The sequence below is a fragment of the Triticum aestivum genome, chromosome 4B (genome assembly GCF_018294505.1).
Source record: "Triticum aestivum cultivar Chinese Spring chromosome 4B, IWGSC CS RefSeq v2.1, whole genome shotgun sequence".
Classification (NCBI taxonomy): Eukaryota; Viridiplantae; Streptophyta; class Magnoliopsida; order Poales; family Poaceae; genus Triticum; species Triticum aestivum.
In genome coordinates, this window is record NC_057804.1 from 75,368,882 (window position 1) to 75,387,696 (window position 18,815).

An 18,815-nucleotide genomic window follows, 5' to 3' on the forward strand; every position below is an offset into this window, starting at 1 on the left:
CCACGTTTCGACCGTAGCGCTCCAACACAAGTCCGTTTCATCCGTTTTGTGGTACGCCACACCCCTCCTAATCAACAGGACCCCCGTTTTGACCGTAAGAGGTCTGTTTCCTCCGTTTTGCGGTACGCCGCACCCCTCCCGATCAACAGGACCCCCGTTTCGACTGTAGGAGGTCCGTTTCCTCCGTTCTGCGGTACGCCAGGCCTCGTTTCCATCGCCTGTTGCGTCCAAGCCGGTTGGCTCCCACGCGTTCCGTTGCCTCCCGATGAACACGACGCATTCCGTTGCCTCCCGATGAACACGATGCATTCCGTTGCCTCCCCATGAACGCGATGCATTCCGTTGCCTCCCCATGAACACGACGCATTTCATTGCCTCCCCATGAACATGAGCCCTCGCCGTACGTATGCGTGACTAGGCGTTCGAGACCCCGCCCGTATGTACACATACGTGGCCGTATTTTCTTTCTTGCACCCTGGCCGCTGTACGTACATGTACATGCTACGTGCGCGCCTCTACTACGACACGTACGCGCCTCTACTACGACACGTGCGCGCCTCTACATCGACCAGTATATATGTACGTACAAGTTCGCGACCAGAATGACAACGCTACGTACGCTTCGACCAGGTGGGTCCAGACTGTCAGGCAGTTCCTTGCATGCAAAAAAGTTGCTGGTGGATCCCAGCAGCCAGAGGGGCGAATAATTTTTTTTTGCCCGGACACACTTCCTTTGCGTGCGAAGATGTAACTGGTGGGTCCCAGTAGTCAGGGGGGCGAATCGTTTTTTTTTCGGATGCACTTCCTTGCATGCAAAGATGTAGCTGGTGGGTCCCAGCAGTCTGAGGGGCGAATCATTTTTTGCCCTAACGCACTTCCTTGCATGCGAAGATGTAGCTAGTGGGTCCCAGCAGTCAGGGGGAAACTTTTTTCGCGAAATATGGTGGCCCGTCCGGTGGGTCCCCGCTGTCAGGTGGAGGAATCATTATTTTCCGCGTAATAAGGAGGCACTTCCTTGCTGCGGCCATGGACCCAGGTATCAGCCTCTCCACGTACAGTCCACGTCCGATGGAAGTCGTTCCTTGACCATGTTGACCACGCCACGCCGAGAGCACCACTACGGTTGACGACGGCGAGGCCTAGGAAGGGGACGACTCGGAGCCGGGGAAGATGCATCAGTGGATGCCCATGTGAAGAGGAGTGCGAGGGTTCACTGGTTCAGCTGCGGTGTGAGGCTGCTATCGCCATAGATTAACAGGGGGTGTGGGTGAGTAGAGGGATGGCCTGGCCAGCGGTGGGAGTAGTAGGGGGCGGTGAGGCCTCCGCGGCATCACAGCCGGCCACGGGGCAGGAGCACGCGGCACGACCAGTGCTAGTTTGGGCGGCTGGAGCAAGAAGACCAGAGGTTGAAGAAGCACTACAACCGTTGGATGAACATCGTAAGGTAACAAGAGCTAGAATCGTTCATATTGACTAAGTTGACAAAGCCCTCCGTCCCCGTCAACTTGGTAGGCCCACAAGTCAGCCTCCCAGTATGCTGGGTTCCAGTTGGCAGGGGGAGTATTCGTTTTTTGTGCGTAATAAGGAGGCACTGCCTTACGTGCGAAGATAGCTGGTGGGTCCGACAAGTCAGCGGGGGGCACGTTTTTTTCGCGAAATACAAAGGCCCTTCCGGTGGGTCCCAGATGTCAGGTGGAGGAATCATTATTTTGCACGTAATAAGGAGGCATTTACTTGTGTGCGGCCATGGACCCAGCTATCAGCCTCTCCACGCACAGCCTACTTCCGATGGTGTCATTCGTTGACCACGTTGACCACACGGCGCCGAGCGCATCCAAGGTGGTGGACGAGGGCGAGGCCCCGGACAACAACAAGCCGGAGATGGTAAGACACGGGAGTAGAGTCGCAGACGGAGAGGTGTACGAGGGTTAACTGGTTCTAGTGCGGTGTGGTTTGGCAGTCGGTGGAGAAGAACAGAAGGTGTGGAGGGTTGGAGGGATGGCCTGGCCAACGGTGGAGTAGCGCTTCATAGCGAAGCGTGCTAAGCAGAGCTGCTAGCAGCAGGAGGCAGGAGGTGGTCCCAGCGGCGCTGGAGGAAGAAGACGAGAGATTGAAGATGGATAACGGCCGTTGGATGTAAATCCAACGGCTAACATGTCAGAATCATTTGTTGACTAAATTTACAATGACTTGCGTTGGCTTCGACCTATTGGCCCACATTTCAGCCTCCAAAAATGTGGCACGTATTCAACCCATTTTTTCAGAATTTACAGTCTTTTTTGCACGGTAGAATTTACAGTCAATTTGATCTTTTTTTTGAATTACAGCCATTAGCTGGGCTGGGTGAACAATTAATGTAGCTTTCATGAGGCCCATTTATTTTATTTCCTAAAAAATTACAGGCCATTTGCACTTTATCTAGATACACGATTTTGCTGGGCTGATTCTAATTATAATGTTGGGTTGGGCCAGCAATGTTATCAAAAAATAAAAAAGGGCTGAGCATTTTGTTATAAACATATTTAAATAATAAGTGATATTATTACATTCGTCCTTAAATCTTACCAAGATTTTGTACACAATCACTAGGATTTTCGTGCCAAAACAATCCAGGATTTTATTTGTTAAGAAATTATTTTTATAAGTTAATAAGATGTGGGATATTGTTTTCTTACATATGTAAGTATCTGTTAAATATATGATGACAATAAAAATAATATATAATAACATATAAAATAATTTAAATATATATAATATAGTTAAAAGGGAAACATAAGTTGTACCTGGCATTCCTATTCTTATATAGAAAAATAGAACAGACCGTTGCGTTTTCTTCAAAAAAATACATAAATTGGGCTGCCAAAAATAAAACCTCAGACGGGAGGTCCATAGGCCGGTCGATACATGACGGTCCTAAGAAAATACAAACAGGCCCTCCCATCCGAGGTCGTGGGCTGTGCATGTTAAAAATGAAAGCCTAGACGGGGCAGCCCAAAACCACGTCCAACACTTGCCAAAACCCCGTCCCTCGTTTTCTCTGTGTTCCGCACACTCAACATTGTGTGGATATTTTGACTGTGCATCATATGAAGATGTGCTATGCATGAATGTTGATCAACATGATGTTAACTGGCTGGTAGTTCCATTTTCGACCATGAATAGAACTTCCAACATGATGTTAACCCTGTTTGAAAAGGCCGTGTTAATATAATTGCTCTGCCTCTGAAAGTTGCAATTCCTTATCTGAAACTGAACTTGCAGTTTCTTATCTGAAACTGAAACTTGCAGTTTCTTCTCGTCTGCACTTTTATACTCCTATGAAACTACATTTTTTTAAGTGCTAAAAATAGATCTCTAGAATTCATAAAATTCTTCATATGCTCAATACTGCAAATCTGAAATTCAAAAGACATTCATATCTGAAAGTACTCTCAAAATACACAACACAAAACACAATTCACAACCTGCAAATACTGACAACCCTAAGCTCCTCCTGACAATTCACAACCTGCCCGACTATTGGGCTAGGGGGGCAGTCCCCTCCTGTTCCTCGGCGGCAGACAGCCGCCCCGTGAGACGATGTGAATGGCGAGGGAGACGGTGGCGGGGAAGCGTCATCGGGCCAACTGCTTTTCTCCTCTTGCAGTTGGGTTCGGTCGACGAAGACTCCACTGGCTCGCTCTGGCAGGACACCCTCACAAACAGCACCCTTTAGATGCTCGATCCTTCAATCTCTGGTGGATGCTCCATCTGGGATCGATATTCCCAACACCGCTCCCTCACGATCGGATTCGGTGAATCTGTTTGCTCCATGGCCCAGAGGAGCAGCTCTATGTAATCTGGCACGATTCCCTCCGAGAGTATCATTGCCTTTTCGCTCTGTTGCAGATATTTGGCCATGGATGTCGCCATCGCCGCTAGTTGGTCCTTGTTGTCAAGCCAAGACTGTATCTCCAACATCCTAGCTAGCTTCACAGGGTCGCCGTCTGCGATCCTTACGTATCGGTTGTACTCCTCCATCAATCTACTTCTCCACAGCACCTTCACTCGCCGGCGGTGGTTTTTGAATGGAAGAGGAGAGGCGCGGTGCTGGTTTTGGATTAGAACGGGAGAGGAGGGATGCTGGTTTTGGACTGGAACAGGAGAGGAGGGGTGGTGGTTTTGAAATGGAAGAGGAGAGGTGCGGCGCTGGATTTAGATTGGAACAGGAGAGGAGTGGCGGTGGATTTAGATTGGAACAGGAGAAGAGCGGAAGAGCGGCGCTGGTCTTGGAAGTATTTTTTTGTTGTTTTGCGTATTTTGGGTCAAAGTTTGACTAGTACTGTATGTGACAAGCAAAATGTGAATGCATGTCACCAAAAACTGTATCGTTTGGTTCGTATCTGAATGTACTTTCAAATTATATTATTTTTGCAACATATAACATATATTTTATGTGCGAAAATCATGGTCAATTTTGACCCAGAATAAAAGGGAGACTAGTTAATGTGGGGTCGCTTTCTTAATTGAAGGGTAAATTGATTTTGATTTTGATCCAGTCACAGCGCGCCGGCCCTCTCGCCCAATCCTGCTGCCGCATGCTCATCTCCCTCTTCTCCATTGCAAAACCACCTCCTCTCCTCTCCATCATCTCCATTCCAAAAGCACCTCCTCTCCTCTCCCTCTTCTCTATTGCAAGACCACCATCTCTCCTCCCATCTTCCAAAGCTAGCACAGGACCACTCAGAACGACATCTATGGAGAGGATGCAGCCGCGAATCAGGCAGATCCCCGGCGGCGACCAGGCAAAGTTAGCCAGGCTGAAGGAGATCCTTAGTTGGTTTGATAATGAGTGGGAGATTTCGAGGACGGTGCGGGCCATGTGGCAATGTATGTGAAAGAGCGAGACGGCGGCGATGAGGGCGGCGATGTACATGTACTCCTCGGTGGCAGTCACGCCGCAGTCCTCCGAGTTCATCGAGTATCTCCTATGGGCGATGGAGCAGACAGATTCACCGAGGAGACAGTCAGGCGGAGGTGGTGGGCGTACAAGTCGAAGGTCGAGCACCTAGAGGATAATGAATCGATCGAGTATGGTTTGTCGTTCATGAGGGCCCATAGCCAGCCGGAGCCACAGGAGTATTTGTTCTCCCACCGCAAGAGGAGGCCGGATGGAGCGATGTCGCTTCCCCGACGTTCTCCACGGTTCCCTCGACGCTTGCCTCGTTTCAACGGCGGCGGTAGGGTTTAAGGTAAGCTTCGCACTAACCTAATCTTCCACCCGCTCATGCTTACAATTAGTGTGACAGCTAATGAAAATCATGCTTACAATCAGTCTCCGAGTACTACGCCAATCACCCTAAAATAGCTCTGGACCTTTGGGTCAAAGTTGTGACACAGTGTACAAATAAAAAAAATAGATTGGTGCTTCTTTCAGAAAAGAGTACTCCCTAGAAAACTGCCAATATAAGCTACTAGTATTTGGTTAGAGGATTTGCTGCCGAGAAAGATCCGTCCACATAGAGCGCCACACAACCCACTGGTTGTGGTGGATGCCAATGCGTGCATGCAGCATGGTTGGTGTCGGTAATTTTTACTTGGCACACCTCGCACTCTGCATATATGCCGGTTCCATACGTACATTTGTGCAGTTCGACCAAAATGTAGCTGAATAACCCTGTTTACACAGATAATGAATAGGCGTGATTACATTATAGTGGCACTAGTTGATGAAACACACAAAATAAATAGAAGAAAATATTGCGATAGTATCATTGTATGCCATGCTGCGAGGGCGAGATGGGCCCTGCGACGCCTCATACGGTACGCCTCATACTAGACATCGTCCCAAGTCCCCCAGATACACCTTCTGCCAGTGATGAACATCAGTGTACAGTAGTAGTACAAGGAGGCGCCATGAGACATTCAAATCTCTATTTTTGTACATATCAACTAAAATTAAGCACCCCAGTTTGCAGAAACGCTTAAACATTAACAATGGGACTAGTTGATGAAACATACTTTAACAAAGAGAAGCACTTTCTTTATCTACATTGGAAATGAAATGATAGAGATGACACTCGCTCTATTTTAACTGTATTATTACTTCATTTTATCAGTGACACTAGGGTCGAGCAGGTGGCAAACGAGGTGTACCGTGCGTCGCAAGGATGGAGGCCGGGGGTGCTTAGACTGGGATGCTGAAGATGGCTCTTTCAGTCACCAACATGGATGATTCAATTCATGGGACCTTTTGGTGCAATTCACCTAAAATGAAGCAATGTCCCGTGAGCTAGCAGCTTCTTCTTCATTTTTTTTAAGAAAAGGGCTCCAGCCCCGGTTCCATTTCCATTAGAAAACGAAACCCACAAAGCTTCTTCTTCATTAGTTGCAATAAAATTGAGCAACATCAAGGTTGGTTGTGAAGCTCCTGGAATGCTCAACTATAATTTGGATATCATTTGTGCAGTTCAACTAAGATCGAGCGTGAAATGTATATCTCTGTTTGCACAAAAAAGGTGGAAAGGAGGGTGACTAACAAGTAACAAGTGATGAAACATGCATCAAATGAAAAGAAGCATGTTCCTTATCTGAATGGAAATCCTACAAGGACAGTAGCAATTTCTAAAGCAGTGGCATTGCTAGATATTAGTGTGGGCATCAGGATTAACTATGACAACCGTTAAATACGACATTACTTTGGGCACGGGAGAGTAGGCAGACCAGGACAGTTGCATTTCTAACGAAAAGAACCAACTTATCTTAATGGGAAATTTTAGCAGGACAGGTAAAGAAGTGCCATTGATTCATATTACTGGAGGCATTACATTGAAAACAACATTGGTTTAACGTGTCCTTACTTTTAACAGTGCGACTGCTACATTTTACCAGTGGCATTACATAAGAGTGGCTCGGGGCAACAAACATCAGAACAGGATATCTGGGTTGGTCCCATTTTTATTTTGTATAGCCACCTTTTACTGTGTGAGGCTAGCAAATCTAGTGCTGGACTTACTCTGTTGACTTGTCCCCCAGTCCCCACTTTCTTTCCTTCTTCAACAAATAGATCGGGTTTATATTGAGTTTGTACTGCGTTTCCCTTTATTTCCCTATTAGACCTTGAGACCAGTTGGATAGCCAGTCTCTGCTACTTTTCGCCCCCATTATTTCCTCTTTCGACCAAGTCCTAGATTCAGGTAACAAATCCTCCCCCACCCCCACCCCCTTTCTTCCTTGTTTGAACCAAGTAGTACTAGATTCGAGTGCATGAACTAGTTTTACCTCTTAAACGTAAAAAAAATTAGGTGGTTTTCGAACAGCCGATCGATCCTATCTACGAGAGGGCCTGAGAAATAGTAAAAGTTACAAATGCAGCAACGTCAGGAGCTCGAGAAGTAGAGCAAGGATTGTTTCGAAGGAAGTTATACCTGATGGTCGCCGGGATGTCGCTAGGTGGGCGGCGGGAGGCCGGATCTGCCCACACTACGGCAGCGAGGAAGAAGAGGTCGGAGGCCCTCCCTTGCCAACGGTGCTTGGGAGAGAACGGAAAGGCAGGCTGATCGGGACGCGCCCAGCAGTGGGTAAGAGCCGTCGCCGAGGACGACCGCGTGAACGTTGCACCTTCTCACCTTCCCTGGCGGAGAGGATTCGGCTGGATTTGTGACCAGTGGTGAGCAGAGAGAGAGAGAGTGCGTGGCCACCGCAGTCGTGTTTAGATCTGGAGAGGCCGAGACGGTGTGAAGAGAGCAACACTAGCAAGCAAGCGTGGAGGCTCCTGCCTATATAGTGGAGTAGTACATAGTTTTCTTTTGTCTACCAGAGCTGGCTTGACCTCGTCAATGACTCTCGAGAAGTCTTCATGCACGTGGCCCGGAGGCACAGTTGTCGTCATTTTGATCAGAAGCGCCGGATTATAACATATAACACGAAAAAATGCCACATGACAAGAAATCATAACCTCACTGCCCAAAGGAGACAACATGAATCCTGACGGACAAACTAGACGAGGAACAAAGCTCAAATTAAAGATAAACTCGTAGAAAAGGGGTCCGTCAATAGATGTCTAATTAACATAGCCGGCTTGGCCTAGATGACAGCCGAGTAGTCACTATCCGTGCATGTGCCCCCAATGACTAGCCCAACTCAGTTGTCGCTGTTTAACCCTCGCAGTGATCTGAAGCACATGACACATAATTTTGTGAGATGACAAGAAACCTTTTTTTAGATTTCTCACCACAACTACAGCCATTTACAACACAGCCTGCACGATATGTAGACGATAGCCAATCGAGGCGTGTCTGCTGGAGTCTGGTCACATGCATGGACAAACTGATCTTCCGTGTCTTGAAGGGATCGTCCAGGCACCAACGTAGTACAACACTTCTCTAGTACTATCGCTCGTCTCCCTCTTCTACTAAGTCACCCGACTTGTGGGGCCGAGGAGTGTGCCTATGCTTGGTTCTCAATTGCCGTCCCACGTGTGTGTGCGAACGCAATATGATGCGCATTCCATTCGGAGAGCAGCTTGCCAGACCGACCGACCGTATGGGGTGCGACGCGAACGCGACGTGCGTGTTGTATACTCCGTACATGTGTACCGCCGTTTTCTAGACGCTTTTCTCCATGGTGCGGGCGCAATCCATGGATACAAAATTAGTATACTATATACTATTTAAAAGTCGAGGGTGGGGCTTTTCCTGCCCGGTAGGCGGCGGGACAGTTCCGCCTAGTCGGTTCAACAGAGACGCGAGAAGACGAGGGAGTAGGCTGCTGCAAACGTAGGGCTGCGTGATTTGACAGCGAGTTACTGCTGGACAGGTGGGGCCCCGTGATTTGACTTGCCATTATCATTTTAACTGCGGCGCTACGACCGGCGTGATTCTCCCGATTCCTGACCGCCTCCATACAGGTGCCTCTCCCAATGCTCCACCATGTAGTAGTAGAGGCTGGCTCTTGCATGAGAGCCCACATCTCCACTTTTTCCTTGCCTCTCTTTCCTCCACATATGCAAAAATGCCAAGTGAAGCGCACTATTGTACTTACTTGCTCCTACAGGTGCTTAAGCTTGCCACATAGGCATAAGTCTGATGTGGCAAGTTAATCAAGAAGAGAGAGACTAGTTTGGTGACCCAAGGAAGAAACGGTGCTAAGCGCGTGTACCTAGGTGAAAATACAGTTTTGAGTCTATAGCTAATTAAATGAAGGAAACTTAGCAACACCATTTCATTGGAAGAGGTCACTCCTTGGCAAATGCAATAAATACTAGTACTCCTGTGTCCCATTATATAAGAACGTTTTTGACACTACACTAGGTAGTGTCAAAAATGTTCTTATATTATGCATGGGATGGAGGGAGTACGAAGAAAGAGATAGAGAGGAGGAAAAAATACACTTATAGCCAACCTTGTTGTAGTATGACTGACTAAGTGATGACTATGTATGACATGCCAACATCAGATAGCCTAACGCACAGTGTTAAATCTCCAAGGGCGCGAACACGCGAGCGACACGACGGTCGTGGTAGGCGCAACCATGATACGGGCTGCTGGCAGCCCTTGGATCTGAGATCAAACGGTCGCATGCTAAGTTGCTGAAAAATTTAAAATAACCCTCCAGGATAGGATGTTCACCCATAGGTCTAGAATCACGCCATGCAACCATTCGATCTCAGATCCAAGGGCTTTCGGAAGCCCGTATCATGGGAGAATGGAAAGCCACTACCCTGCCGTTCGCACGCTGGCAGTTCGCTCCTACGCTTTCCCACACGTCCTTTAATACTACGGCGGTTCGATCCTAGTCGTTCCGTCTATTCACATTACGGCAGTTCCACTAATCCTAACCCTCCTCCCAAATCCATGGCATCCCAAGTCTCCCTGATCGGCGGTGAGTACAAGGTTAGAACCATCACCGGTGATGAGTTCGACGTCATCTACACCCGTACTTCTGCGACGGTGAAAGGATGCCTTTCTCGCTTCAGACGCATGTTCGAAAACTCACATGATGAGTGGGTCGCTGGGCTAGATGTTGAGTACACCACAGTCGTGGGACGAGAGAAGGATCTAAAGGACGAAGAGAGGAAGAAGCCCGCCATGATCCAGGTTTGCGTACATAATGTTTGCTTGGTCTACCACATATGCCATGCCGACATTGAGTGCCAGGATTTTAAGAACTTCCTCGAGGACAAAACAGTCAAATTTGTTACTGTAGACTTTAAGAACGATAAAGAAGTCCTGCATCGGATAGGCCTCGTTGTAGGCAACCCCTTCGACCTCCAGAAGAATTGGCTGGTCCCTCTCGTCAGCCCTCAATGTTGACCCTGGCAGGAGCCACGGTTCATCCTTCGTACCGCAAACTGGAGAAACCTCATTACACGTTTCATCGTCATGCATGGCAGTGGAATGTACTAGATATAGACCACATCCACTACGCTGCAATGGATGGCTACCTTTGTTTCAATATCTACAAGGGTTGGATGAAGAGCAACAACCAAGTTGGCGGTTCAAGCAAAGAAGTATCGGCCAAGAGGAAGAGGGACAAGGACGAAGTCGAGGACGTGGACGAGGACTCCGAGTAAGGTGGCAGTGTCGTTGCTCATGGCGGTTCTAAACTTCTAATGCAGTGTCTACCGGATTAGTTGTATAGTTTAATTTCAGGTGTGCTTAGTTTAATTTGAGGGGTGTGTTGTGCTGAGCCCCCAGCAAAACTATGTTATGTTTCTTCTCGTTACTTTAGCTCTTCAGTATGAACATACTAGTACTAGTATTTCTTTAATAGAATTTAGCACCCCAATTAAGCACGTACTAGCTTTTTTAATAGTACTATATGCATAATTTGGCGACGAGCGCTCTCTATATGTACCACCTTTTTAAAAATTTCAATTTTTGCTCCATGGCGCAATCCATCGATAGTGGAGTACTACTATACAAAAGTATACATTTTTGAAAAGGCTAGCATACTGTTCATCACATATATATATAGCCAGTTAGATTCTCAACCTAGAACGACGTGCATGCCATGTAGTAAATTGATCCGGAGGATGTATAGTAAAAATGAGGTGACCCAGCGATTGGCAGGGGAGCATGGCCTGTCATGCGGTCCCACGTGTCATGATGTACCAAGGCGATGCGCGTGTCCCTCTTGAGGCAGAAGCAATACTAGTACGTGGTTTGAGATGATGTCGAATCGAAGTGTGAAATAATGGTTGCTTCTTCCGTCTGCGAAGGTGTGGCATTGTCATTTGACGTCTCATTGCTCATTACTAACACTGGGCCGGTATGAGTGGGGTGCGTCCCCCCTGCTGTTCTGCACTGTTATTTGGTGCTTGACACGTCGACCCGGTTGCACATGAGATGACCCCCACATCCTTTGTCAAAATAATCAACACCCTGATCAATGCATTTCTCTCTTCCGTGCAACGGACGGGCACCTTACTTGCTCCTACAGGTGCTTAAGCTTGCCACATATGCATAAAGTCTGATGTGGCAAGTTAATTAAGAAGAGAGAGACTAGTTTGGTTACCCAAGGAAGAAACGGTGCTAAGCGCATGTACCTAGGTGAAAAGACAATTTTGAGTCTATAGCTAATTAAATGAAGCAAACTTAGCAATACCATTTCATTGGAAGAGGTCACTCCTTGGCAAATGCAATAAATACTAGTATTCCCTGTGTCCCATAATATAAGAACGGTTTTTGCACTACACTAGTGTCAAAAACATTCTTATATTATGGGACGGAGGGAGTACGAAGAAAGAGATAGAGAGGAGTAAAAAATACACTTATAGCCAACCATATAGCCAACCTTGTTGTAGTATGAGTGACTAAGTGATGACTATGTATGACATGCCAACATCAGATAGCCTAACGCACCGTGTTAATTCTCCAAGGGCGCGACCGCGCGAGCGACGCCACGGTCGTGGTAGGCGCGACCATGATACGGGCTGCTGGCAGCCCTTGGATCTGAGATCAAACGATCGCATGCTAAGTTGCTAAAAATTCGCAGAATAACCCTCGAGGATATGATATTCGCCCATTGGTCTAGAATCACGCCATGCAACGGTTCGATCTCCGATCCAAGGGCTTTCGGAAGCCCGAGATCATGGGTGAATGCAAAGCCACTACCCTGCCGTTCGCACGCTGGCAGTTCGCTCCTACTCGTCCCCGCACGTCCTTTAATACTACGGCGGTTCGCTCCTAGTCGTCCCGTCCATTCACATTACGGAAGTTCCACTAATCCTAACCCTCCTCCCAAATCCATGGCGTCCCAAATCTCCCCGATCGACGGTGAGTACAAGGATAGAACCATCACCGGCGATGAGTTCGATGTCATCTACACCCGTTCTTCCGCGACGGTGAAAGGATGCCTTTATCGCTTCAGACGCATGTTCGAAGACTCACATGATGAGTGGGTCGCCGGGCTAGATGTTGAGTACACCATAGTCATGGGACGAGAGAAGGATCTAAAGGACGAAGAGAGGAAGAAGCCCACCGTGATCTAGGTTTGCATGCATGACTTATGCTTGGTCTACCACATATGCCATGCCGACGTTGAGTGCCAGAATTTTAAGGACTTCCTCGAGAGCAACCTAGTCACATTCGTTACTGTAGACTTTGGTAACGACAAAGAAGTCCTGCGTCGGATAGGCCTTGTTGTAGGCAACACCTTCGACCTCCAAAAGAATCGGCTGGTGTCCTCACGTCAGCCTTCAATGCTGACCCTGACAGGAGCCATGGTTCATCCTTCGTACGGTAAACTGGAGAAACCTCCATACATGTTTCATTTTCATGCATGGCAGCGGAATGTACTAGATATAGACCACATCCAGTACACTACAATGGATGGCTACCTTTGTTTCAATATCTACAAGGGTTGGATGAAGAGCAACAGCCAAGTTGGCGGTTCAAGCAAAGAAGTATCGGCCAAGAGGAAGAGGGACAAGGACGAAGTCGAGGACGTGGACGAGGACTCCGAGTAAGGTGGCAGTGTCGTTGCTCATGGTGGTTCTAATGCAGTGTCTACCGGAATAGTTGCAAAGTTTAATTTCAGGTGTGCTTAATTTAATTTGAGGGGTGTGTTGTGCTGAGCCCCCAGCAGAACTATGATATGTTTCTTCTTGTTACTTTAACTCTTCAGTAAGTACATACTAGTATTTCTTACATTTCATCTTTTAGTTGGTATAGTACTACCACTCGTTTTATATACGTACAATATATATGGCCAACATAATATAGCCAGCAGTTTAGTTGTCAAAGAATTTCAGGGTGCTTAGTTTTGTCAAAGAATTCCAGGGTGCTTAGTTTTATTTGAGGGGTGGGTTGTGCTGGACACCATTATTGTGACTAGCCTTTTTAATAGTACTATATGCATAATTTGGCGACGAGCGCTCTCTATATGTACCACCTTTTTTTTAACTTCAAGTTTTGCTCCATGGCGCAATCCATCGATACTACTACTGTACAAAAGTATACATTTTTTAAAAGGCTAGAGGGCGGGGCAGTCTAGCTTGGTCGGTTTCACGAGAGGCAAGGGCCTTTGTTATTTGACGGCTCATTACTGCTGGAAGGCGGGGCCTTGTGATTTGACTGCTCGTATAAATGCACCAACGACCTGATCGAGGAGGAGCAAAGAACCATGCGGTATACTCAAGTTTTCTACTGGAGTAGTACTGCGACGGAGGAGCACGAAACGCGGCAGCCCAGTGCCATATGGCGTTAAAAAATGATCTAATTTGCTAGTCATCTCATTGTTAGCATTGTTCTATTCATTCCCTCAAAAAACAAAAAACATTGTTCTATTCATGCCTCGCAGAGAACGTGACACGTGCGGCGAAACACCCGAAGCAAAAGATGAAACACAGCAGCAAAAGATGAAGGAAGATTATCACCCCAAATGATCTAATTCGCCGCAGATTCGTAACTTCTTCTTCATCGCCTCCACGACCTCCATCTCCTTGCGTGTCTCCTCCGCCATCTTCTTCATTCTATCCATGACGCGGGATTTCTCGACGCGAGCCTTCATCATCTGTTCCACGGCCGCATTACGTACCTTGACAGTAGCCGGGTGCTCGATGCGGAGCTTCGCCAACTCCTCCTTCTGTTTCATGACGAGGGCCTGCAGCATCTTCATCGAGGAACTACTATTCTCATGCGTCTTCTTCCAGCCGGCGTTCTTCTCCTTCAACAGGTCGATCTCGTGGCAGAGCTTCGCCTTGTCCTCCTGAAGTCGCAGGATTTTGCCGGTCGCCTTCTTCTCCGAGGCAATTCTCTTCTTCAGCAGCATCACCACGCCGGCGGTCAACTTCCCCTGCTGATTGAGCTCAGCGGGCATGTCGTTGAGGCTCTCTGTCAGCAACTCCATCAAGCCTTGGATGCACTCCTTCTGCTTATTGAGGTGCTTCTTGAGCTGATCGGGCATGCCGTCGCGGGATAACGACTCAAACTCCGCCGGCTCGGCATGTTCACCTCCATGGCTAGGGCGCTCCTGGGAGCTATCGCCTGCCTGTGAGAGATCTTTCAAGGTCACTGCGTGGCGGTGAGACCTCTTTTTTTTCCGCAGCCTTGGTTGCCGCTTCCTTGTTACGAGTAGTTCTCGACCTAGAGCTCTGCTCACCGGCCATGGCAAGGACGGACGAAGAAGAAGCACTTATGAGGAGGAAAGGTAGAGTAATTTTCGGTTAGGTAGTTCCCCTTTTTATAACCTAAGTACTAGCACTAGTAATACTAATACCTGCATAGTGGGAACACGTTCAGGTTTGGTACGTACTAGTAGGTGTGAGCAGGCTTTTGAATGTGATGGGAACAAGGTAAAGATTAATTGATGGTTTTGGTTTCGAGGGCCGAAACGGCTCCCGATGAGTTTAGCGGAACATAAATTTCAAGTACTATACTGCTCAAATGCGTAAATATTATGTTACTCTCAAAAATTGGCATAAAATACGAAGGAGACCAATGGAAGTACTACTAGTAATAAAGTCTTTCTTCCACCCTCACGTCCACTCAATTTGCATGCGCTGTATTAATTGACCATCAATGAAGTGAATGACTTTACACGCGTCAAGTTATCACATGGGGTGGATCTTGGTACAAAATTGCGTCCGCCCGTGTACCCGCGTGTGCGTGCGAGGGAATGAGTGCGTGCGTGGCATGCGTGCACATCTTCGCTTCGTGCATCTACCGCCAGTATGGCTCAGGGAGGACGAGTACATTCCTCTGGAACCAGCAGCACGTCACTGTAATCAATCCAAGCAAGGAGGTCACGACAACGCCTCCACATGTGCCACGTGGCTTCATGAACTGTAAGAGAGACACTGTGTAGCGTGCCATTGGTATTCTAATTTACGTGTTTAGCACATACTCGAAGTACTAGTAATTTACACGTGCATTGCACGCATCAGATTTTGCAACCAAATTATGAATAAATACCACACTATAGCATGTAAGCTCTTAGTCATATGTGCGTGATGTAGCCCTTTGTTTAATTCTTATAGTTCATCTCATTCAAAATCAAATTAGTTTTTATAAAAAAGCTAAGAACACGTGAATAGGAAAAACATGGGATTATAGTGGAATGTTGTATTGAATCCTACAGGATTGTACGAGTGTTTGATTGTGCATAGAAAAAATGCAGAATTCTTTCAAAGAGGTTTGAGTTGATGGCATGTTTCCTATGAAATCTAGTGAAAATGAATCATATGGAAAAATTCCTATGGTTTACAATCCTACGAATCAAACAACCAAGATAGAAAAAATTCCTAATGATTAGAATCCTCCAAAATTCCTTTGAGAATCCTTTGAATCAAAGAAGCCCTTAATCTATTTTATGATTCATGGAATTGTGCGTTGTAAAGCATAAAGTGAAAACAAATAATGGCAATTCAACTAGAAAAAAAGTTTGGGCAGTTATGATACGGAAGATTCTAGAACAAAAAAGAACCACTGTTGTTTTGAGGTTTGTGCATTATTCTTAAGTTCAACCATGGAGTCTGCTAGATTGTACATGTGGCAAAATCCGGTGGGGGCTAGAAGATGGTGCGAGGGGCCGAGTGGAGGGAGACTATGAAGGAATGCACAAGTGCGAGATCGATATTTAGAGAGAGGAGGCGAACACGTGCGCTGTTGCACGCAGTGGCGGAGCCATGAAAAATAAATGAGCTAGGGGGCCAAGCATTGCTAATCCTTTACGAGGAGGGTCAATTCATGAAATGAAACCTTTTTTAGCAGCAATTGTCTAATGATCACATTCATATTAGCCTCGATATATAGTGATGTTAGGGGGGGCAGGGCCCTTACTGCCCCCTGTCTTCGCCATTGTGCACGCATCTGAGAGATGAAGCGGAAGGCATGGATGATGAGAGGGGGACGTTGGATATATAATTAATGTGGGTGTATTAGCTATTTATGTTAATCCTATATAGAGAGGTATAGATTGATCGATGTTGACGTGGGAGATGTATAGATTGATCGATGTGGACGTGGGAAAGAGGGTGAGACCTCACTGGATATATCGATTGATCGGTTTGTGTGGAAAACTATGAAAGACCTAGCTATATACACACATACATAGAGGAACATCGATCATTGCGCATGCACGCGTGAGAGATAAAGAATGCCCGGTATGAGGGAGAGGGGGATGTGTGTGGGTGTGTGCCTTCATGGGAGACCGACCTGAAGAAAAAGATTGCATGCTTGCGATAGATAATGCCGACTGGTAGTGTATGTGCATGCATGCAAGAGAGAAAGTTAGTGGTACAATTATAAAGAGAAGACTACTATGTGTGTGTAAAAGAATAGGTGAGGTCATAATCAATGTAAAGTTGAATTCAAATATTTGAATAAGAGATCCTGATGTTTGAAACCGATGAATGCATGAATATAACGGAGATCTACGCGGTGTGCTTCGGAAACGAGCATGTTGTAATGTATACACATTGAACAAGGTCAGACTGATTTGAATTTGAGATACCGATGGCAGACATCATTTGCCCATGTCGCATCCGTGCATGTAATTGGAGATGATGGGCGGCTTTCGCATCACATATCTATATCTATACCCCTATATATATTATATTATATATATTTTTATATTGTGAGCAGGTAACTTTAACTTTGAAAGATGGTCGTTGGATGAGGCGAATCCAAAGGTCCAAAGATGGCAAATTTGAGCACTATTGGTCGTGGGATATCATCTAGATTCCACGAGATTTTGCCACATGTATAATCTAGAAGACTCCATGGTTGAACTTAAGCATAATGCACAAACATCAAAACACAAGCACTTCTTATTTGTTCTAAAATCTTCTGTATCATAATTGCCCAAATGTTTTTCTACATGATTTGCCATTATTTGTTTTTACTTCATGTCTTACAATGCACAATTCCATGAATCTTAAAATAGATTAGCTTTCTTATAAAAACTAGATGATTTTGAATGAAATGAACTATAAGAATTAAACGAACATCTACATCATGCATATATGACTCAAAGCTTGCATGCTATAATGTGGTATTTATTCATAATTTGGTTGCCAAATCTCATGCGTGCAATGCACATGTACCTTACTCTAGTCTAAATGGTGTTTGTGTGTGTGTTGTGCGTGTTGAGGTGCAAATTGTCTTCTTTTGGGTACACGTTAATCTTGTTCTTCCGAAATTTCAAGCCACGCCTTGTTATGCCAAAAATTGAAGCTAGCGTCTCTGTCTATCGTGCTGCGAAACTCCCGCCTCTTCAACCCGCGCCTTGTTAGCCCGAAATATTTAAGATATATCTTTGTCTCGTTGTGATCCGACAACTCCCTCCTTCTCAACCCACGCCTTGCTATTCCAAAATTACAACGCGCGCGAAAACTCCCACCTCCTGTGAAATCCCGACACGTGAAATGCCCGTGGTACCCCTGAACCGAAAGAACCGCCTCAAATCGGTGGGGGGTACTTTCATAACTTACCCCACATTTCGGACAACCGCGTCTCTAAGCCATGGTTCCCCACTGCCATCCCATCCGCCCACCCATTCATACACAGAGGCTGCGAAAACCCGTGACGAAACCCCACACCCTGCTCCGTCCGCCACCCAGCCAGAGCTTCTTCCCCGACGACGTCGTCCACAGCAACACCTCGATGTCCCTCATCCACCGTACCGGATGAGGATCCGTCGTCGATCTCATCGTCCCGCCGGTTCAGCCACCCCGTCCTCCACCTCCAAGGAGCTGCCCCGATGTTCCCCTCGTCTTTCGCGCTACCTCCATTCCCACACCGCCGTCTTCACCTGCACCACCTGAAGAGCATCATCATCACCGTTTCCTCGGATGAAGCTGTGGCCTAATCGGCGCCACCAAAGAGGTTGTACACTAATCGCCGCATTTTCTTCTTGATTCGATCTCACGGTGCTGCCGGCGCTCGGTCCCGAGCCAACATGGCGCGGCTCCATCCACAGCGGTGTCGCCGACCACTTCCTCCACGGCGTCGCTCCCTCGGTGGCGACGTCCACATCAGTAGGAGCTGCTGCTGCTTTAGCTCTCGCTCGCGCTGCTGCTCTGCTCTTTCTCTCGGTCGCCTGCCTGGTCTGCTCTTGCTATTGCTCTTGCTCGCGCTACTGCTCTCTCTGTTGCTCTTGCTTGCGATGCTGCTCCGATTTGGCTACACTTCAGTCGACTGAATCGACTTTTGGGTTAGTCGATTTCCAAGGGGTGGGCTTGCCTGGGTGAAGGAAGAACCAGCCGCAGCGGGAAGGGGGGCTCGCCGGAGAGGTACCCCACTATCTATCTTAGGGTTCAGGATGGGGGCGGTGGTCGCCAGCGGTGGCGGGGCGGTGGTGTGGTGATCACCGGAGAAAAAGCTCGGCACGGG